Source organism: Anomalospiza imberbis, chromosome 1 (assembly GCF_031753505.1).
Source record: "Anomalospiza imberbis isolate Cuckoo-Finch-1a 21T00152 chromosome 1, ASM3175350v1, whole genome shotgun sequence".
NCBI lineage: Eukaryota > Metazoa > Chordata > Aves > Passeriformes > Viduidae > Anomalospiza > Anomalospiza imberbis.
In genome coordinates, this window is record NC_089681.1 from 38,901,826 (window position 1) to 38,925,058 (window position 23,233).

Genomic DNA, 23,233 nt, shown 5'->3' on the forward strand with positions numbered 1-23,233 from the left:
CGACCATAATTCTGTTTTAAAGATGAGAATGTATTTACCGAAGAGGAGCTTTTATATTTAAAAAGCCAAATCAGACAAAAAGTTGAGCTCATGATAAATTCCTTATAGTAAAAGAGGACCAGAAGAATGTGTGTTCGTAGTTATCATCACTGTGTCCCAGTGTTCTCAACAAGGTTAAACTGTTTGTTTGTTATTTTGCTTCAGGTTTTCCGTATTTCTGCTTTCTCTATTTTTCTGTCTAGCAATGACTTGTTTCTCATCTTGTTCTTTCCTGTTTATTCCTAGTTTCTGCAGCTTTCCTTAACAATGTTTTTTTTAGTTATATCTCTAAGAAAAGATGAGAGAGCATAAAATAAGATTGCCCAGAGTAGTCAGTGCATCTGAAAACTACCTTCTCTGGGTGGATGATCATTTTAATAATGCTTCCAAACACCTTCATCTGACCTTTTTATTTTTGCACATTTAGATTTCTTCATAATCAAGTCTCTTATTGTTTAGTGTTTTGAAATCTTTGATTTATAGGAAAAGGTCACTTTAGGTTTTGTTTTGATTCATTCTTTCTGAATGCTTCATTACTACTTTTTTTAATGTACCATTTTTCTGTACCAGATTTCTTTTGTATTCTGCTTTGATTTTTCACTCCCAAATTACTCATCAGATGCAAAAGAAAAATGTTTCTGCACTTCTTACTCTGATGATGGTCTGTGACATAAGATCACTAGGAAACAGGAATATTTGTGTATTGACAAGAAGTTTATAAGATAAAGCGCTAGCAGATTGTGACCAAGGATATACATACCTGCAAAATATATTGATCCTCTGACTACTTGAATGCTTCACTGGATTATTGTGTGCTGTTCTTAACACATTCCTTGAGATGAACCATCTGAAATATCCATCTGCCAGCAGGGTTTCAGCTCCTGGGTCTTGCTGCCCTGTGCTGTGTGCCACAGCAGCTTCTCAGGCTTGAACTTCCTACCTCCACCCCAATCACCCCCCCGCTGCCCCTCCCCAGGGAAGAACTCTGCCATACTCCAGTTTTGTTGAGCTCTTATCCTTTCTTCTGCAGTATGCTTTATTTTGTTAGAGCACCTTTGCACAGCTGGAAGAATTATATAAAATAAACAGCTGCCCTGAGAGGATTTTTGCATGAACTTGGACTTCGGCTTGTTTGTTTGTACCTTTCAGAATTACACCCAAAATTTCTTAGCCACAAGTTTGTGCTGCTCCACTGAACTAAAGACGGAAGTATCTTCTCATAGATTCTAAGGAGGAAAATTTTTAATTCACCTCTAACCAAAAATACAGTATTACTTTTGATAAATGTGGTATTCAAATGTCCAAGGAGAAACAGCTGAACAAGATCAGATGAAAATATCTTGTATTTGTATGAGATTGCCTCTTGTAAGCAGTTGTGCTTTAAGAAAGGAATAGGAAAGATTCTTTCTTGATATAGTCCTCCTCCCTCTGCTCAGTCATGCCATTCCATTCTTAGGATCGGGAATTATCCTGGTGTTTGCTTATTTGGGCTGTTAGAAAATCATGGATATTTCGAAGGAAATTGAGATGCTGTTTCTGATGCTATTTGTATCCTTCCGGTGAGAGTTTCGCAGTGTCAGCTTGTTGTAGTGTGTGCCACCTGCCCAATATGCTTTTCTTTGGCAGGAAGGCCTACAAATAAGAAGAAAACATGGTTTTGGGGAAGTTGGTAATTTTTTTTTATTTTTTTTAAAGCCTCAACCTGTGCTCTCTGACAACATTTCTTAGGGCTAGAGTTGCTGTCTCACCTCTTTCCTTGCACTGGGCTGGGGGTGGGGCTGGCAAGTTGTCTGGAACCTGTAAGTTGATCAGAAGAGACTCTTCAGCTCCTCAGTTTCAGATATGATCATGGTGTTTGATTCTCTAAAGAGTTGATGAGCTTCCTGGTGAGGAGAGAGAATTTTAGTAGCTACCTTTGGAAAGAGAGAAATCTTGGTTCTGATGTTGAAGAGAGCAAGCCCTCTGGGGCAAGCTGAAAAGTAAAGCATGGGAAAGTTTGGAGCCTAAATAACTGAAACAGTCTTCTCCAGTAAGTATAGATACTGTGGTCTTTCACAGGAGAGCAGTGGACAGGAAGAATGTTTGTTTCAAAGCACCAGTGATCGGAGAAGAATAAATAGAACTAAAGAAGGCTTTAGGAGTTGTGTTGCTTTGTTCATGTCTTAAAAAAAATAGCATCCATTTTTAGGATTCAGTGTACTAGAGGTTGAAAAGAAAAAAAAAACAGCAGGCATCTGTCCTGACAAACTAACAGTGTTGCTTCAAAAAGAAGAACTGAGACATGTGGAAAGGAAAGGGAAAAAAGCAGTTAGAGTACTTGCAGTTACATGTGTGGACACTGTTTAATTTTCTGTGTTAATTTAACAATATGGCACAACAGAAGCTCACAAAGCCAAATTATGTTCCTCTCAGTCATCACCATGGGCACTCCTATGCTATCCTGTTTTTCAGGCTGTGGGTCATTGAAGGCAAATACCCGGTGGGATGCTGGTTCTCAGAGCAGTATGTATCCCTCAGATGGGAGTTCACAAGCCAGTTTTCTGGCTGGAAACTTATACATGGATCTTGACAATGGAACATATTTATACAGAGTTCTGGTATGCTTTCTAGCACGTTTGATATTTTGCTTCATACTTTGAGAAAACCTGCCCTACAGCCACAGTCCCTGCCCTGGTGAAATGCCAAGCTGCTTGTACATTGTTTCTGACTCTTGTGATGGAGAGACACCTCTTGTGCAACCTGCATCATGATACTTATACTGTAAAGCATCTTGATTCCAAAGGAGGAGAGCCTGTAGTGCATGCACAGGATAAAATGCAGTAGGAATAAAGTAAATTACTCCTGTGTTTTTTTTTTTCTTTAGTTATTTATTTAAGAATCAAATTTCTGTGGAATTTTTGGAAGAACCTGTTCTGAGATTGCTAGGCAGAGTTTTTCAAAACCATTGTCTTCATAATCTGTTTAGAATGCAGCTTTCACTGCCTTTCACGTCAGGTTCAGGCACTAAGTATTTCTGCAAATCACTCCTTGTAGACACATGCCAAGGAATGGGAAAATTAATGACCTTCTCTGTAGCATTTAGTTTAAATGACACAAAGATCTCTAGTAGAATCTGAGACCTCTAGGACAGTGTTCAATTGTCTGACTCAAAACATTGATTTCTGAGTTACTAATGGGATTGTGGAATAAGTAATTAAAAAACTGGCTGAATTTGGGAAGTGTTCACAGGAATGACAGCTGCACCACTATCCCTGTCTAATTTCAAGTCTCCATCTCAAAGAAAGGTGTTCAAAGGAAAAGTAGGAAAAGTGTGCCAGAATTTTTTGACACAGACAAAGCTTTTTTTTTTTTCTATTAACCTTTATGTTTTAGAAGTGCACTGTTTTGAATGAATAAAAACTGAAGAAACAAAACAGGGAAGCAGACACTAATTTGTAAAATTTCAGCCCAAACAATGGCAGTTTGGCAAAGTTGTAGGTTAAATAGAGGAGTTTATCATATAATGGCAAGTGTTTGGCAGCATGGTGAAATGTGATCCCACTCATTCTGCATAGTCAAGTATACTGGATTTGAGTTCACATTTGTACTTACTGACAGCAGCGTTGGTTCTTGTGGAAAGTAACAGAGGAATTGCCCTGCTTTGAAATCAAGGGTGGCTAAAGAACTGTTACAGGAGGGCTTTGCAGCCTGATCAAGGCTTGAGATGACAGTACTTTTATTTAACCTGATAAAAGAAATGCTGATCAAATTCTATGCTTGCATTTTATTAGTAAGAATAATTATACTTGTGTGTATATTAAAACCTTTACTAACTTTTACTGGATTTTTTCCATAACTTTTTTTGTTATCTCTTGAGGTTTTGCAAAGTGTCTAAACATGCAATTGCAAGGAGTTAAACTGCAGATATGTTTAAAAGGCAGGTGCATTGCCTTCTCAAACCTGTGTCCTTTTGTTTAATTTCACATCTCCAGCTCTTTCATTGGAAGAGCTGCCAGTCTGTTCAGCTTTCTGTCTCTCCAGCCACTTCAGTTGAGGTGTACTCGCATGCCATTCATTTGCATCTCCCTTTTCTGCATGTGTATTGATTTCTCCAGAAACGCCACGTGCTTCTTGGAGCTTGACATCCTTTTCTAAACTATGTTGCTTCTTCACCAATATGTTTATTCTTGTGTCCTCCTACCCCCACTGCAGTTGTTCAGTGAAGTTTATGCTTTCTTGCCTGGTGTAGATGTCAAGCTTATTATAGTACTTCACTGCGTATTGAGAATTAATTGTTAGGAAAGAAATCAGAGAGGCAGCTATCTGTGTTGTGTCTCCTCAATACAGTACAAGAACTACAATACAGTAAGTAGCATGGCAAAGATACAGGACAAGGTGATGAATGAAAAAAGTAGTGAAACAGTTTCCATGCAAGGAAGGCCTAAGTTGGTTTAGACTTTTCAGCTCTGTAAGAGACTACATAAGGGAGAGTACTGAAAACAGAGGTTTTGTATCATAGACAAGGTGATTAAGAAACCCTGAGTGATATTGATGGGATAAAGGGTGAGCAAAATCATTAGCTAAGAGGAAAAAGAAATAGTGGGAAATGGGCTCAGAACAAGCTAATAGGAAGCTGTTGTTAATAAAATGTGAAATTAAGCTGTGGCACTCCTTGCCATGAGATGTTGTTGGTACAAAAGATTACATGGGCATGAGAGAGGGCTGCCAGAATAGTGGAAAAGGGGGGTATTAAATCTGTCTAGATCTCGAAGTCCCTAAATCACAAGTGGTGATACTTCCCCAAAATACTGCGCATTTGTCTTCCTCATTATCTGCTGTTGGCTTTCCCTGGATCAAGGCTGCTGGGCTGATGGACTTTTGCTCTGGCCTGCAAGGACCATCGTTGTGTTGCAATGAGTATTCAGAGACCCCGAACCGGAACAAATCACCCAGAACTGGAACAAATCACCCTGGCTGAGCCAGATGCCTCGCTGTCACAGAAACCACGTCTATCTCTGTGAACCTATATAGAGCCACTTGCAAACTAGTGAAGTTTTTTCCATGTAAACTTAAAGCCAGTGTTTTGTTGTCTAGAAAGCCTTTTAATTTCAGCCTAAACTTATTTTGATAAGCTTACACTTCCACTTCTTTGTTCCAGCCCTACTGACTGTCTCTTTGGTTTACTTATTAAGAACTTTAGTCTTTTTTTTTTTTTCCTTTGGTCAGATGTTTTGTTGTGCTATCCCAGGTAAATTTTTTGTGAATATGTATGACCAGATTTATATGTGGTGTTCCCAGGAAGATCTTGGTAGTCCGCTATGGTGGTGTCTTTATATGCCTTTCTGCACTGAAAATACAGCTGCTTTTTTTTAATAATTATATTTTATTTCTTCTGAAACAGCTTTCTTTAGTGACTTTTATTAGCTGCTTATAGGAGGGTTATACTCAAATTTTTTCCTTCTCTGCTGCTTCCAACTAACAGTTAATCACTTCTCAGCAGAAACCACTGTCTCTAAGAGCATTACTCTATTGTTTGTTGTTCCTTTTCATCCTGTTTCTGTCCTTAAGATTTGTTACCATTTTTCTTGTGTGCTGTTTCAGTCTGCACTGTACTTCTGCAACCTCCTAGTTTGATATTTTCTGCATATTTTTGTAGTGCTCACTTAAAGGCATAAAAAAATTCTAAATAAAAGTGTTGAATCAAAAAAGACTAAAGACCAATCTTGGCAGAAGTCCCTAGCTAACATCCTTCCACCTTTTTCTGAAAGAAATCTGTTGTCATCTCCTCTTGATCTGCTGCTTCTCCTGTCATACTATTCTTGAACTAACTCCTCTTTTCTTAGCTCAACAAATTACTGCTCAGGTGGTAGTGTAGAGTATCCCTTAAGGAGTGAGACTAGAAGTGTTGTGCTTCTTTTGTATATAGACTATTTGTAATGTTGAAGAAAAGCTGGGTGTTTGACATGGCTCATGGTTTTAAAAATCATGTGACATTTTGTCTGATTTTTTTTCTTTACCTTCATGTTTTCATTGAAAATGTGCTCCAAGCAAGAGGCCATGCTATCATCATTAGTTGTATGTTCAGATAACTTTTCTTCACCTTTCTCAATATTGAAATGAGGCAAAAAGTGTGTACTTGGATTTGATGCTGTTGTGAGACTGTTACATCTCATCACAGCTTTGCTTCCTGTTAAATCAGAAGGTAGTACTTCAATATGAAAGGTAAGATTATATAAGTGTGGTAGATGCTTTTTTTTTTAAATTCATCTTTCATAAAAGCCTGTGTTGGTCTCTGCGGTGGACAACCATCTATGGTGCAGAGGACTGTAAACTTCTACATTATTTTCACTCTAGTAGGAGTAGTGAGTTCAAACAGCTGCCCAGTGCTCTCCCTGTTGTGTTTGTAGATGTTTGGCAAATTAGATCGCACCAAGTTTATTCAAGGAGATCTATACACTGCCAATAATAATATGAACTTGGTCATTTAGCACCTTTTGTCATCCCTGCTAAGGTGAGAGCATCTCACAGTGCCGTGATACTCCATTAGTCTGCTGTGCTCAGTCTGTTCCATCAGGTTGGTCCCTCTTGGATGTTGAGTCTGCAGGACAGAGCTGGTGCCAAATCCCCATGGTTCAGCAGGGTGCTGAAATTGCTGCTGTTCCTGACTCTGAATGGCTACTGAGTACAGTTAGTACCAAGAGACCACAAGAAATCTGTGCATGCTCTTGGGGTTAGAGATGTGGGAATCCCAAACTGCTCATCCCTGTTCATGAGGTGACTCCTCTCTGCCTCCTCTTGTGCGGGCACAAAACCACTCCAGAGACTTAGACTTCATGGAAATGGTTGGAGTTCTTTCAGTAGAGTTAATTTGACTGTTTTAGCTCTCTATGGTTAACTTGAATGTTTTAGGTGTCTGACCTGGCACAGAGTGTGGAAAGGAAAGGAAAAAAGGAAAGGAAAGGGAAAGGGAAGGAGGAAGAAGCACTGAACTGTTTCAGCGTGGAGGCATGCTGAAAATAACTAAGTTCTGGGCAGACTAACAGAGTGCTGACGTGTGCTGTCTTCAGCGTGACAGCTGGACAGATGTGTCCATCTCTGATCCCAGAACATTAGCCAAGATGCTGTGCCAGAGCTGTTACCCCTGCCTCTGAGCTGCTCGTGGATGAAAAGCAGAAAAGCTCAGCTGCTTTTGCTGGTTTAGACTTTTAGACTCTAGACTCAGCTTTTGCTGAGTCTGGCTTCCAGCAAGAAGGTGGCTTGTGTCCGGCCAGCTTGCTGTGTTGGCTGGGCATGGTTGCCTCTGCCTATGGTTGATGCAGTAAACAAGGTGCTTGCTTAGGTGGAGCTACCTCATTCTGGAGATAGCTGCTTTGCTCTTGGGATTGGATCTAGAGATGAGAAGATAGCTGCTGAAGTTGCTTGCCAAGGCAGCTGTCAAATCTGATGATGGATCAGGCCTTTAGGTTAACTAACAGTAATTATCTTTACTGTAGCTATATCTATTCTGAGTGATTTTTTGGGGGGTTTGTTTTGTGTTGATTTTTGTTTTGTTTTGAAAAGAGTGCTGGTTTGTGTGTACTTAAAGGGAAATACCAGCCTTCATCTTGGCAAGTACAGCCTTTTGGGTACAAACCTCAAAGTTGTGGTGACAAGTAGGGTAGCAGTGAAAAATTAAAATGCAAATGTACATTCTTCTATTTTCATTTCTGATACATTCTTGTATTTTCATTTGGGAAAGGCTCATCCGAAAGCATCCCCCTGCTTTGGTAAGGAAGCAAATGATTTCAGAAAGGAACATGTTGAAATCATCAGGCCATTCATTGTACCTGTTTTGGTAGTGAGTCTTTTTTCTTAGCCATTTATTTGCATACCCCTAGCTCTTTTTGACCGTTTTGTACCCTTTTCTTTAGCAGATGTTTCCCCCCAGCACTAGTCATGGTGGCAGCTTGTGCAAGGTGGCAGGACTGGGTGAGTCTGGGGAGAGGGGTGGAAGCTACAGGTCATAAATAAGTGTATTGTGTGTGGTTGGTGGTATGTAGCAAGTGTGGTTTAGTAAGATGAGCTTCCAGCTCTTCCTGCAGAAGGGGATGCACACCTTCCTTTACTCTGGCACATTTCTGCAAGATGATAGGAGGCAGGAAAGAAATGTCATTTTTACAGCCAAGTTTCTGTGTTACTTTTTCATGTGTTCTTGCTGATAGAAGGCTTGGGTGGGTGCCCTGCTGTCAGACTGTATTACCCAGCATTAGCTGGTCATGAATCCATGCTTAGTGTTCACAGGTATTGCTTTTTTCTTAAAGATTGCTCATGTGGACAGTTACAAACACTGATGGAATGAGCATGAGTCTCCTCATCTCCCTTTCCTCTCTCTGGTACTCAGATTTCAATAAGTAGGGCATTTGTAGTTTGAAATTTGTAATTGTAACATTATCTGTCAGAAGTAAAGGAAAAAAAAACTGCTAAAAGAAGTAGTGTAGAACACACTAGATCTGCTTCAGATAAAGCTGACTATTGTCACGTGCTATTAAACCAAGTGTTTTAAAGGATTAGTAGATACTGTATATTAAGAGACTGGTTAGTGGTAGGAAGTAAGGCTGCCAGTGAAATCTTTATTCTAGAGTCCAAATGCAAAGATCTCTTATTAAAATTTATCCAGTTGTTTAGCTTTTCTTAACGGAGGGTTCATAGGTCACAGAAACAAGTGCAGTATGAAATTTCATACTCAATCATCACCTGCTTTTAAAGAAAAATAGTTGTATTCCGTAATTTCAGAAGACTACAGTTACTGCTTTTTGCTGTCAGCATATGCCCCTGTATGTTTACATTTGTGTGTATCCTAAACTGTTTTGATTTTTGTTTTGTTATTTTTAGCAGTAGAAGCCTTTACAGGCTCCAAAGGATTTCATTGGCTTTCTTTCTAGACACTTTTTCCTAAGAAATGGTGACCATACCAATGATGTGAAAAATCCTGTCTGCAGCATTGCCGTGCAATTCATTGACTCGGCTGCTTTGCCTCTGCTTGGCTTCGTTTCACTTTTAGGCTCCCTTCTCCTCTTCATGGGAATCCCTGTTTTGGGGAGTTTTTTTACCAGCCTGTTATCTGCCACATAATGGGACAGGTGAAGGGAAGAGGGGGCTTTCTTATTACTGTTTTGTTAAGAGAGCCTTGTTGTTCCTAATCCACTGTAATTTGTCTCGGTTTCCTCTTCCTTAATTTCATTTTGCCCCTATTTCTGAACCTCTTCACCTTCATGCTGATGACTCCTCCCTCCCTGATCTTTGGGTTTGGGTGAAGCTGGGAGGCGTGGTTAGATGCCAGAAGCACTCAGTTATTACTCACACAGGGAAACTTCATCCTGTCTGACAAGCATACTATTCGTAGCCTTGAGGGATATACCTGAAGGGCGCTGAGTTTCCACTCAGAATTTAAGTAGATTAGATTATGTATACATATTTGTTGTGACTTGGCAGATATCCCAGTGCCCGAGGTCTTAAAACATGTACTTTGCTATACTCGAGGCAAGCCCAACTGCGTGTTTCAAAAGATGCTCTGAGGAGATGGGAGGCTGTTGTTTGGAGTCCACAAAGGTGTTATCCTCTCTAGATCTGGTACAACACAGGAATTCTGACTGTTCTGTTTAGTCCTGTATTTTGTCTTGATATTAGGTGCTATCAGATGCCTCATGGGGGGTTACAACTGTAAGATACAGAGGAGGAGATCCTCTCTTATTTAACTCTCGTCTGATTTGTATTTTGTCTTGGAAGAAGTGGATTGCTATTATTTTTCCCTGAAGCCTTCCTGAAATCATATTATAATTTTGGATGATCCAGTTATCTGTGTAAATCTTGTCTGTCTGACTGTAAACTACCTTCTGGCAATTAATCTCACAGGCTAATACTTTGCTGTTAAAAAACAACTCATGGCTGTTTATTTGTTTAAAATTTGCTATGCTGTGGCTTTATTGAGTGTCTCTGTCATAAGAACAGATGAAACCTGTTACTCTGAAGCTGAACAAGTTACTCCATTGCCAATAATTTTAATAGCTTTATCTTGTTATCTTGTTAAAAAAAAAAAGAAATAAAAACCAAAACAACAAAGACACAAGCATAAAAATGCAGCCCTAAAATTCAGGTGCTGTGGATATGCTGGAGGGAACTATGAAGTTAAAACAGCAGTAATTTATGAAATTCTGTTTGGTATGGCACGTTTCCTTATAAGGACCAATGACCAATTGTTTTGATTATTTAGAAGGAAAAAATTCCATGAGAACTGTTACTGAAAATGACTAACTTGGCATTTGTAATCTGTCGCTCTCTTACAACATTTGATGCAATACTGAATTTAAGATAGCTGAAACATCCAGTTAGCTGCTCAGTGCTTCATCTGTTCCTATGTGACCTATTTATTTCATTTTCTTGTAAATTGCTAATGATATCTGTAACTAAATACTCCTCCTCTTTGTAGTGGTGTCTTCTTAATATCCAGGCCTTAGTAAATAAAGAACAGCCTGTGCATCTGATAGAATCTCCAAGACGTGGTTTGAGATGCACAGTGACCTACAGGCTTTGGCAGCAAGGAGCTGAAGTGAGTTCTTGGGTTTTGCCACCAGAGCAGGGAAGCCTTTCTAGGGAGGAGTGTGGCTCTGCAGCTGCACATGGACAGTGGAGGCTCTGAAAGAGCATGGTGGTTAGGGCTGCACTTTAGAAACGAGGGATGGATGGGTCTTGTTGGGAGAGGAGGGAAGACTTAACAGAGAGGTAGGCTGGATTTGGTTAAGTAGTTTTGTTTCTTTCTTTAAGTAGGGACTGGAAGTTGATAAAAATGTGTAAGGTGATATGCCTTAGATATGAGCTGCTTTTCTCAAAGTTGCAGAGGGGGATGTGAGAGAGATGGGACCAGGACTTAGCAGATCTGAAATGTGCATATCCATCTGACCCATTCCTTTGGTGTCTTACTGGCTTACAGAAGATGCTTGAATACAGTAATTACAAATCCATTTGTGTTATCTCTTAAAGGTAGAGGATGAGGAATAACCCATTGTGGGGATTTTTTTTTCATTGTGATATTCTTCCTATATGCTGAAAAAGATTTTTCTCTAACAAACAGAAACTGCATGTAAAATTCACTGCATTTTCCGTTCTTTACTTCTATTTTCCTTTTGTAAGTACGGAAACATAGGATTCACTCAAGCAGACAATAGGTAGGATTGTCCCTTTGTGAACTTTAAAATGGATGAAGTGAGAAAGAATTTCTAGGCTGATGATTGCTGAGAAATAATTAACAAATCAAATTCACTATGGCTTACTCCACAGTAGAATGTTACCTTGAATACAGTGCAGTTCCTCTTACAGCATCCTGTGTCTGTGCTGAACTGAATTCTCAATGTTGCATCACAAAGGACTATTTACTGTAGTAAATGCTTGTTGTGGTGCGCTGGGTTCCACTCAGGGTTTCTTTGGGTTGATTGCTTAGTCCTGTTTCTTCCGACCTGGCTCACTACCCATGTCCTGCTTTACTCCAGGATCATTCTGCGTAGAGGTAGATGCTCTATACATGTTGGCAGGTAGGCAACAGTGCTGCTTTTTGTGGTGGAGGTTGTAAGAAAGTTGTTTATAATAATCAATTAGTTTTGAAGGGCCTGCTAAGGCTCTGGTGGCCTCCAGTTCATACATGACTGAGCCTGCTTGGATATGAATTGTTACGGGATGGACAGGTACAGGTGCATACATAAATGAAGGAGAGAAAACACACCGGGACCTGGCCTCGGGAATTAATCAGCACAAGGGACCACAAAGGATACAGCAGAAGACAAACTCAACAGTATTCTTGATCAGTGCCCTCATACATGCTCAGGGCTGTGATTTTGCAAGTGACATTGCCACCAAATCCAGGAATGAATTACTTTTTTTTCTCTCAGATGGTACACAGTGCCACAACAGAGGCTTGAGGTGAATGAGTTAAAAAAAAAAAAAAAAAAAAAAAAAAAACAACCCAGCAAAAAAAAAAAGGCAGTAGCCTCACCTATACCATAGTGTCCTCCTGGCCTGGGTTTGCTGCAAAACACTGTGTCTCCTCAGCTGTGAGCAATACTCAAGAAACAGCTACTGGATCCTGTGGAGGCTGGAGGAGGAAACTGATCTGGTAAGTATTGCATGCCCAGTTGCACAATAACTTCACAGGAGGGTTTGAACTACTTTTTCTGGAGCATCGCTCCATCACTCAGGTAGCAGCCTTTCCCTTGCCATTTAACTTAGATATTCTCAAACTTATGTCACACTCCTGTTTTATTTATTTTCTGTGAGCTCCTCATCCACACAGATGTGCTGTCACTTAGTGACCATCTCTAAACTTCTGCACTCCAGCTACTGTCCCTCCATCCTTTAATTTCTCTTATTCTGTCATCCAGAGTATCAGCCTTTACTGTCGGTATCCGCTACCTTTGTCCCTGGTCTTTGCTCACCTAGCCTTGCCGTCTTACCAATCCAGCTGTATGGAAGGACTTCTCAGAAACTTTCCTGTCTCAGCTTCTTGATACCTGCCATGTCTTCTTCTTCCCCTTGTTGTCTGTGCTCTGTACCTTCTGTGTAAAAGACCCATTTCATGAGGAGTATCATCAAGTTATCTTAGCTGCCCAGATCAGTTATCCTCACTGTCCAAATCTTTGCAACTCTGTCCCATATCTAACTTGCCCTATTTGGAAAGCCTGGAGATCTCCAGAAGGAGAATGCTGATCCTGCTCTTGGTGTTGATGTCACCATGGAGCTCACTGCCTGCTTCCTGCCTTGGGGACCCTTAGGTTGTGCGGAAGGCAGGAAGCAGCTCAACCCAGTTAGACACAGCAAGGAGCTGCCTGTCCCAGCTGAGCTGAAGCCATGGCATGGCTCACCTCCATGCTCCCTGGAGCTCTGCTCCTCAGGTTGGGTGCAAGGGGAGATAGTTTGAAGGCTGGAGGGAGTCCTGTGTTCAGGGGGTGTGCGTAGACATAGAGAATGTGTAGTGTTGTATGGGACTGCTTCCTCCTGCTGCTGCCTACACCCCTGCCTGTGTGACATCTTTCAGCTTAGCAAGTGTTGGTTTGCCTTCCTCCCAGTCAGTGACTGTCACATCTGTGCTGCTGACTCATGTTTTGTAAAAGTTTGTCTAGTACCTGACTCCACAATTGCAAGAGCTCATGATCACACTTTTTGATACTTTTGCATGCTTTTTTCTTCACTCTTGTTCCCCTCAGTGAAATGTCATCTTCTCATCACTCTTACTTCAAAGCTTTAATAATGTATTTCTTTGCTGTGTCAAGTCCCAGACGTGATTCACACTTTTCTGCCTCTTTTCTGTACTGACGTGATCTGTCATTTCCTCCTCGCTAATCACGGCCTTCCCCAGCTTTGGTTATGCTGCCCCCCTGCTCCAGACCTTAGTCATGCTCAGAGTGTTTATTCATCCTGGAGCAGTCTCAAATACAAAGCTATGCTGTTGCGGAGTTTCATTATCGTGCTCAATCTTCACCCAGGGTGAAGTACACAAAAAATTTTGAACTGTGTTGCTGTTCTGAATCTTCTGTGTAGTAGAATGAGCTTGTGTAGATCTAAAAGCTGCAACAGAAATTTCTTACCTTCGCAGTGTATTTTACCGTAATTTTCAGGTGCCATAAAAAGAGTGAAAGTAGTGTGTAAGAGAGAGCTTTGATACAAAAAGTGCAGGTAAAGAAGGTGTCGGGTTGTTGGTATTGGAAGTTTTTTTTCCCCCTCTAAGGAAATGCTACTCTAACACTTCTGGATAAAGCTTGTTGATAGGTAACCTTGAAGTGCATTATCACAATTTGCCTGTTGTCTTTACAAATGAGGTCCTTAAGTCTCCCAGGAATTTGTTAGGGGGTGCTGTCCTTCAGCATAAGGACAGCTAGTTTCCCATGTATGCAGTTAAATATGTAATGCATATTATTTTTTTATTTAAAAACCAAACAAAAAAACCAACAAACAACCAAAAGCAGAACACTTTATACTCAAATTCCATATCCAACAGTGTCTGACCATTTCAAGTTTTGAAACAATAGCAACTAACTTACTCCATTACGTATGTCTCAGAAAAACCTACAACAGCATATGTAGTATGTGGAAGTAATTTGGAAAGCATCTTGCAGTCTTGAAAGGCACACGGTGAAAAGAGAAACTGGGAGAAAAGAATCTAAATGCGGTCATGAGGGAAGAAATTAGTTAGTAGTATTAAAATAGACTTTGTAATGAGTGGGGTGACTAGTAACATCTTTATTTTTTCTGATTTCTCTTAGCCCATAAAAAAGCTGTAGCCCATATGAAGAAGAAATTAGTAGCTCAAAGGTGGCCATAAGATTTCAGAAGATAAACAAAAGGTGGATCTGAACCTTGAAATTGTCAGTTCAGCAAAGGCAGAGTGGTGAAAGGAGGGTTTCCTGGAGAACCCCCAGAAGATTGTGATGTATTATGCGTTTCTGGAAGGGGACAGGAAATAGGCAGTACAAAGGTGCTAAACCTAAACAGTTCTAACAAAACTGTTAGAACAGTTTTGTTCTAAGCATTTTATCGCCAGCACCCTGCAAAATATAGAAGGTATTTCAGATTGATACCACTTTGTCAGTTGAGCTGAAATGTTTCCTGACTACTCTGATTCTTCTGTATACCATCTAGAGGAGCACTCTGTGCAAGACTTGCTTTGTTTTTAAGGTCATTATTTTTCACTGAAAAAAATTGACCATCAGCTAAATCAGTAAATAAATCCATTTGTCTAAACACCTGTCTGAAAAATTAATTGAACATACAACTATTGTAAAATTAATCTCTTCACAACTTTTTAAAAATAAAATTAAACATACCTTTTTGATTGCAAATTTTTTGCTAGCCTAGAGCTACTTTCCCACAGCGTGAAAGGAGCTCGAGTGTCTTGCTGGAAAGCACTTTTAGAGGAAGACATTCTCCGGGATTCACAAAAGCATCTCTATTTCATGTTTCCATCTGCCTTCCAGGATTTTTTCCCATAACATGCGTGAAACATTGATGCATACCATACAGTCATAAGACTATTTTTATTCCATCTTTTTTGTCACCATCTTCCTTCCACCTTTCTGGAAGCCTGCCCTACTAGCAGTTTGCAGCTGTTCAAGGCAAAGTCTTGCATGTGTTTTTCTCACATCGCTTAATGTAGGCTTGAAATCAGGGAAGCAGAGTCTGCTAAGTTGCTTTAAAAAAAGAGAGCTTGTAAGTGGCCTGGTGTCTTAGACCGTGGAGAATAAAATTTAAATTTCAGGACATCAGGGTCTTTCATCATAGATCACCCAGTGTTGGTGAATGCTTACTGTGGTAAACTGTGTCCAGTGAGACTGTCTTAAGCTAGTGTTTTTGGAGGTGGAGCTGGGACATAGTAGGGCAACACGTATGCATTTCACAAACTGCTTCTGTGACAGCAGGGAACCCTATCCCTGTCCCTTGACATGACATGAAGAAACCTTGTGCTACTGTCAGCCTTCCTGGCTTACTTGTCCTGCCAATAACAAGATAGTTACCTTGTGATTTAATGGTAAAGTTTTTTGGTGACCACATTGTTACGACATTTCATCAGGCTGTTGGGAGCTCCCAGAATGGTTTTCTGTTGGTGCAGTTCCAGGACAAAATCTGTGTGGACTTCTAGCAGATTCTGGCTTTGCTGCCTGAAACTGATCCAGTCATTGCTTCCGGTCACCTGAATCCAAATACTGTAATCCAGTTGGCTGTTCTGGATACTAACTGCCTGCCTTATCTCCCACTGCAGTGTTCAGTTGTGTAGCTCTAAATTATGCATGACTGCTTTTACTTGTTCACTAATCTGGCATCAAATCTCAGAATTCTTATGCATTGAGATGTGCATCCCAAATTGCATTGCATGGCATCACAGTACTCTGGAGCAGAATGCTCAACATGCCAAATGGGAAATGGGAATAAATGTGGAGCTATGTACTTACCTTGTTCACAAGGATGTTCTTGTAGCAACAGGACTTGTGGGGGCTCTGAGTAGTCACTCTAGTCAGAATAAGCTATTTAGGTGTGTAGTAACAGCATTGCACAAAGCTAGTACATGAACAGATTCAGAAATACATTTGGTGTCTGTGCTGTGGAGCTTCAGAAAGGCTCACTGGTTACAGCTTTGAAGAGGGATTTGCTTTGGTATTACCTTAAGTATTCTGCATTTTCAGTTAAGGCTTTTGTGTTTTAGCTTATAAGGTCATTGATACCATCATCCAGCATCACAGCTGTAGCAGTAGTAGCAAAAGCAATCATGGCTAGATGTAACACTTTCTATTTACTGTAAGGCTACAATATTCTATGAAGTATTTTCTTTCAGATAGAACAGCAGTTCCTTGACTGTAGGTTGTATTGGAAGTGACTGCTTGGAAATAGTCACTCTTTCTTACTTGTTGCCTTTCTTTGAGGGCTGGGATAAGAGGAAACAGGGCAACCGAGATTATCAGCATTTTAGTTGGAATAGCTCCAATAAATAATATGGTTCAAAGAAATCCAAGGTTACAAAAAAGCAGTGCTAAACTGTGTCACAGCTTTTGCCCCCAGGAAATGTTGTTTTGGCAGTGTGGCTCAGGACAGGACTGGGCTTCTGCTGCAGGCTTTGCACTACTGCATGGTTGCCGCCTATACCCAGGATGTGGTGTTATGTAGTGGGGAGACTACCCTGTCTCTCAGTCACTTTGTATCTGTCCTGCATGAGTTGTCTTTTTGTTCCAGAATTGACCTTCTCAACCATCTAGTGTAGCATCATGAGAGAAATTGGTTCCTGTGGAAGGCCTTGTTCTAGCACAGTTCCTGCAGCTTCTATGACGTGTTGAGATTTTTTTCAACCACCAATTTCAACTTGCCCCTCTAATTTGAGCTTGTGTTAACTAGCAGGACTAGAGCACCAGAAGCCCTTTTACTTGAATGATAGCTGAAACTGTAAAAAACATCTTTAATTATGATTTTTTAGCTGACTGACTCAAAAAGCAAAACTTTGAACACCTATCCGATCTATTTGTGCTCTGCAACCTAATTACATTGTTGGTACATGCTCAAGTATTCAGGTTCAGAAACATCTTCTGAAATGCAAGTATGGAAAATCATGGTTTCAGGGGTATTCTGGGCCAGGCAGGCCTGTACCAGGCAAATCTGAAATCTATATTTGGTTGGTAGATGCTGTAATAAAGCACAACATTGGTGGCCAATTGCATAGGAATGATAATCTGAGAAGAGTCAAAGAAGCATTTGTGAGGAAGTCCTGTCTTGGGGAATTGGAGTTCTTGGGAGGGTCAGCAAGAAGTAAAGATGTTCTGGCTCAAAAATCAAAGTGAACTTTATCAAAAGGACTTTTTAAGGAAACTAAGATGATGTAAAAGGGGAGGTCTTTGCACAACGACAGTTTTAGATGATGAAATGAAAGTGAATGACAGTTTAAGAGGTACAGTCAAAGGGAAGAAGTAGAAGGTCAGTTCCCAGTTAAAGGAGGGTCCCAGTTAATTTCCACAGAGATCTGTGGAACATGTTCATGAATGGTATCAGTAAGGGGATAGGCAGTTGGGTGAGCAACTTTGCTGTGAAGAAGAGAGCTAGCTGTGGAGAACAATGGAAGAACATTAAAGTGCTGAGGACTATGCAACAAAATGGGTGATAAGATTCAGTGTAGATAAATTATGATGATAACTAAGAAGGATAACTGGGCAGAACAATCCCTTTTATATATTGGATTAAGAGTTTGAGCTTAGTATTACCATTGAGGAGTAAGATTTGGGAATTGTGATTGGCAGTCCTGTGAGATCATGAATTCATTGGTCACCAAAACACAATCCAAATATTAGAGTAAAAATGTACAGAATAAATTTTGAGAATGTCATTACAAGAGTGTATGTTCGAGTTGCTTCCAAGTATTGTGTATTTCTAATATACCTTCAAAGGTATATTAGAACTGGAAGAAGCTTAGAGAAGATCAGTAAGGATGATGAGCTACATAGGGTGGCTTCCATTAAAGAACATTTCTATAAATTGGAACTTTGGTCCGGGAAAGGAATTGATTGAGGGCAATGTTGTGGACATCTGCAGAGGAAGGAAGATGAATACTAACCACTGCCTTTCAAAACAAAAGCATGCACAGTTAGGAGAGAAGGCAGATTCAGAGCCTTCAAAAATAAGATATTCTTCATGAAATCAGTAGTGGAGAGACCTGTGGGATGACTTGTTAAACATATGTTGTAGATATTATAAAAAATAATATGGTTTCCAGGAGAATTGTGGACTATTGCTTGGAAGGGTGATGTGCTCAAAGTTGCTCAACAGAAACCACATATGGTTCAGAAAGTCCCCGACATCAAAGGAGTGGGTGGTCTGAAGAGAATCAGAGAAATACCACACACCTGTGACCTGTTCTATACTTTTGGCTACTACTGAAGATAGAATACTGGCCTAGACATAGCACTTATGTTGCCCCCCCATCCATGCTCATTTTAAGGTGTCTTTTGGCAAAGGAAAATACTTTTCCTTAAAAATATCGAATTAGTTCCTGACTATATTAGTGTATAATCTCATGCACCTTTTGGTTGTATGTTCATGCTTGTATGTGCATCTACAGGATTTCCTTTGCATTTTATTATAAAAATAGCATGGGTCTATATGCAGATTAAATAGTAACCAAAGTTTGTTTTCACAAAAGCATCATCACTTTAAAAACGGGTGCAGATTATTCTTCAGGAGGAGGGGTGGTGGTGGTGGTGGTGTGATTCCAAAACACATGAAAACACTTCCACTGGTTTTAAAAATTCCAACAGTAATTACGCTAACAGTGTTATTTGTATCACAGTCTCTCCAAAGTTTTTAGAAAAACATATTTGCAGTGTCATAGAGATTCTTAAAAAGTCCATAAAACCACCATCATCAGATGGGTTAGTTCTAGGCAGCTCTTGTTTCCTTTAATTTAGTATATAACCAGGAATCCTTTGGAACATTTAGTAATCAAAACTGAGCTCTCAAGATTTAAAGTGGACCTAAGTAATCTGAAACATGGAAAGCCCACAAAGAGATGCTGGATGGTATTGTGATTTTTTTTTTTTCTTTGAGTTACAGACTATTAGGTCATGCTAAAATAAACATTAGTAAGTTCATGTTCTACTTTTCCAGAAACTTAAGGGAAAAAAAAAGGGCAAACATGATAGAACTTTTCTTCTATATTCTGAAAAAAAAGTTATGTAATGCTCTTTCTAGTGTAGCATATTATAAGAATGAGTTACTTTCTAAAATTAAAAAGCTAGTTGTCCAAATTTCATGACTGTAGTACAGCTCTCAGAATTGCATAGAATTATGACAATGAAAAAAAAACATTAAACTTAATAGTCATATCTATATAAATGCCTATTTTTGTATGATGATTACTGTCCCACAGGAATCTAGTGGGTTTTTTTCCTCCAAGTGCTTGCTTTATTAATTAATAAAATATATGTATATTTAACAGATGTTTACGACTGGAATCTGTGTATTTACTACCCACAAGAAAAGAAATGTGTTTAATAATTTTAGTGCATTGGTTTACATTGCTACCCAAATTTCAGACTGGTTTGAAGGGATTGGGATTTTTTTTCTGCTCAACTACCTGCAGTTTCTGTAGGTTTCTCTGTTTTGTAGATGTTTAAAAAAAAAAAAAAACAAAACGGCAAAGCCTTAAATAAAATCTAGTATTGATGAATCTTGTATTTTTCTGTCTTCTATATTATATTCTTTGCAGCATAATCATCATTCTGCACACAGTAGATATTAGCAATGTGCTATCACTAAGGTAAACTACAATGGTTGCCTGGTTTTAGTTTCAGTGGTTATGTTATTTCATTGTGTTCTAGATGTTAGGCTGTTCCCCTGAGGGGTGAACTCTTATGTGTTATTATCTCTAAGTCATTCTTATGTTTATATCTAAGATTGGTGGAGAGATATTTTCATTGTTTTGCCCACATCATTCCATTTTCCTGCAGCAGCTTTCGCAGGCAGTTCTCCTGCTGCATGCCTGGATTTGGGGATTTGGTTGTGTCTTCCTGCAGCCTGTGCATGCTCTCACTGCTGTTCTACCTTGCTCCCTCAACCACTCCTTTGCACTCTAGGCTAGAGCTTGAATCCTGGGACCAGGATTTCCCTGAATTGAGCTGTGTACTATAAGCAGGTCCTGAAGTTCAAGATAAAATAAATACAGCCCTGTATATATTTTTTAAAAACCCACACAGCAAAACTATCTGTTCTTTTGTGATTAGTTTGCGTACATGTGCATGCTCCTTTTACATGAAGCACCACTGTACCATAGGGCCAGTGCCTTCATCTTTGAATGGCTATTTGCAGTAACTGTTGTCTGAAAATGCAGAAGGCCCAGTGGCATCACCCACCTCTCAATGCCATCTTGCCCCACTGGGGCCTCAGTGTTGGACCCCTTTGTCTTTTCACATCTGTCTGTCAGCTTATGAGAGAAGAGGAGCTGTAAAAGCGTGGCTGATTTCTAGCTGCTCTCAGGTAGGGCACCTGCCAGCTCTCCCCTCTCACTGCCTGCCATACAAAAGGCCACAGAGACAGGGCTCTGGGGGCCAAGATTTGTCCCTCCTGCCATTTGGCGGTGCCTTATTTTTGGACAGGTGTCTGCACATGTTGCTTGCTGTTCAAATCTCTTCCAAATTACACCAAAAACAGACAGAAAATTAAATTTCACTTTGTGAAAGTGCAGGTGTGAGCCTCTCCTGGCCTAGTCAGACTTCATGGCCAGACTCACTTTCTGTTGCCTCACCCTAGCAATGCGCATTCTTCCTTTCTGCCCTCCAGCTTCAATGCCTCAGCTTGAGTTTCCAGATGTAGAACCACAGAGAGACCTTCATTGCCCCTTTCCCTCTCCACCCCTATTCAGCCAAGAACAAATGGGGGAGGATGAGCATCTTCCTACCAAAGTCAGGATTCTCTTTCTAAATATGAGCAAAGGTGAGCAGGCTCCCTCAACTGTGTCTTTTAAAAAGTGACATGCTGTTCAAATAAATACAGATCAAATGGCCTGCCAAGCACAAGCCAGGATGTAGACCCCTGAATCAGTCAGAAGACTTGATTTTAATTCAATGTGGAGAAAGGCACCCCTAAGTAGGTTGAAGCATCAATACTTCAACATCTTTGCATGGATTTTTCTTACCTGCTTGACTGTTTCCATTGGTGGGATCAGCTTTTCCATCTGAGATCCTCTCTTACGGAAAGTTTATTCTCTCTAAGAGGGGCCTCTGAAAGCCACAGGTGGGAAGTTGAATCTTCTGCTGCCTGCAGCTACTCTGAGTTGAAGCTTCTTCTGCAAAAAATCTAATGTTTTTCTGCGGAGCTGGTCAGACCTCCTGCTCTCTCTCTGAGGCCTGCACAAGTGTGCAGTAGGCACGTTGATCCTTGTTGATCCAGGAAGAGTGCCTGAGCCTTGCAGGGCAGCAGGTCCCAGCATGCTGTCCTGGAGCAGTGCAGGCACTTAGCCACTTCTGCCCTCAGCCCCTTCCAGCAGCTAAATCAGCAGGAGGATTAAATCTGCTCCCCCACAAAATGAAACTGCCTGGTGAGAGGATTGTGTGTAAGCCCACAGCAGAGGGAAAGCCAGAGAAGGCTACGTGGTGCTCCTTCTTTGATTGCCTTAATGTGGGGTTAAATTCCTTCAGGAGCTCTGGCAACATTTGTGCCGTTTTAAGAGCCCCAGCTGAAGGTGGTGAGGTTTGTAGTTGGAGTCATAGAACAGTTTGGGTTGGAAGGGACTTTAAAGATCATGTAGTACCAGCCATCATGCCATGGGCAGGGACACCTTCCACTAGACCAAGTTGCTCAAAGCTCTGTCTAACTTGTCCCCTTGAACACTTCCAAGGATGGGGCATCCACAGCTTCTCTGGGCAACCTGTTCCAGTGACTGGCTCTCTACAAATGGAGGTGATGTCTGACAGTTATTTTGGCTCTTCTGAGCTATGATGATGAGATCAGCTGTCGCTTACTGATGATTTCACCAACTCGGTTCCCCCAGCTATCCCTGTTTGCTCCAACAGAGCAGATTTCATTTGTCAGTACTTTTTAGTCAGGTGACTGCTTGTCAGTGCTTTTTAGACTATTAGTCACCTGGTACAGAAGAGAGGAAAAATCATTACTTATGCTATGGTAATGGTGGCTCTTCTGGTACATGAGCAATAGAGGCACCAAAAGTCATCTATCGTTCTTTACTCTTTACTATGGGTCTTTACTGTTGGCAAACCTGAGAGAGGTTGGACTGGGGCATCCTGAGATTAGTTTGCTCCATTACCACCCTGAGTAGCAGCAACTCCTTGCTTCTTTGGGTTGCATTTGTTCATCCTCTTTTCTTCCTCAACTAGGATGCCAGTTGGTGTTTCAGCTTTCCAAACCTCACACCACAATTCCAGCTAGGACATCAACTCTTGTCCATGTATTGCTCTCCCATGCCCCTGCTCCCTTTCACGATCCACAGCAAACCTTGCCAGCTCAAGTCACATCAGCACCTAAACCCCTGAGGTGGGAGCACAGGTTTGGGAGCAGCAGGGGAGAGGGAGTTGTCAAAGCAGCGCGTTGATGGCAGTGGTGTGGGCGATTGGGTTTGTGCCACAGTGTGAGTGAAGAGCAGAGGTGGGAGCTGCCACTGCTGCTGGCTGTGCTAGGTGGGGCAGTGGTGGCAGAGCATGGCACTGCTGGGGAGTCCTTTGCCTTGTGCAGAGCTGGGATGGTTCACAGGCACAGCCTGGATGGACATAACTTCAGAGGACTTGGTCCTGTCCGTGTGAGTACGTGCTCACCTGGGATCTGTGCGGACAGCACTTCTTAAAGAATCACAGTTTCCGTAGGGTAAGTAACCACTTTCCATTTTGTTTCCTTAAAGAAATATTTAAAACCCACAGTGACTCTAATGCTATTAACTCCTTACTGAGTTCTACCATTTTTATGATTCTAATATTTCTAGTGCCCTTCCTGTGGTTTAAAACTGATTGATTTCAGGAATTGAAGCTAGATTTGCTGTTTTATATAAAAGGCAAAATGATAAATACTGTGTTCTCAGTACTGTGTTCTCATTATTGCTCTTTTATTTTGAAAGAAAATAATCATGAAACTGTTGTTTTCCTTTATTGTGCTTGAACCCTCTTAAGTATGAAATGCAAGTTAGGAGGAGGATTATTGGTTATATTTCTGTATTGTC

The 23,233-nt window shown here is 40.6% G+C and overlaps 1 protein-coding gene across 12 annotated transcripts in view; it reads left to right on the top strand.

Annotated features, from left to right (window-relative positions):
• Nucleotides 1–23,233, top strand: part of PLAG1 (PLAG1 zinc finger) — a 53,621-nt gene that overhangs the window by 16,738 nt on the left and 13,650 nt on the right. Inside the window, exon 1 of one of the 12 annotated variants that reach the window (XM_068188558.1) lies at nt 8,002–22,884. The exons of 10 other annotated variants lie outside the window; for them this stretch is intronic. The gene's annotated coding sequence lies outside the window, so the exon portion shown is untranslated. Of the gene's footprint in view, nt 1–8,001; nt 22,885–23,233 lie in introns of those variants that run through there. One more of the 12 variants, XM_068188488.1, reaches the window with a different exon arrangement.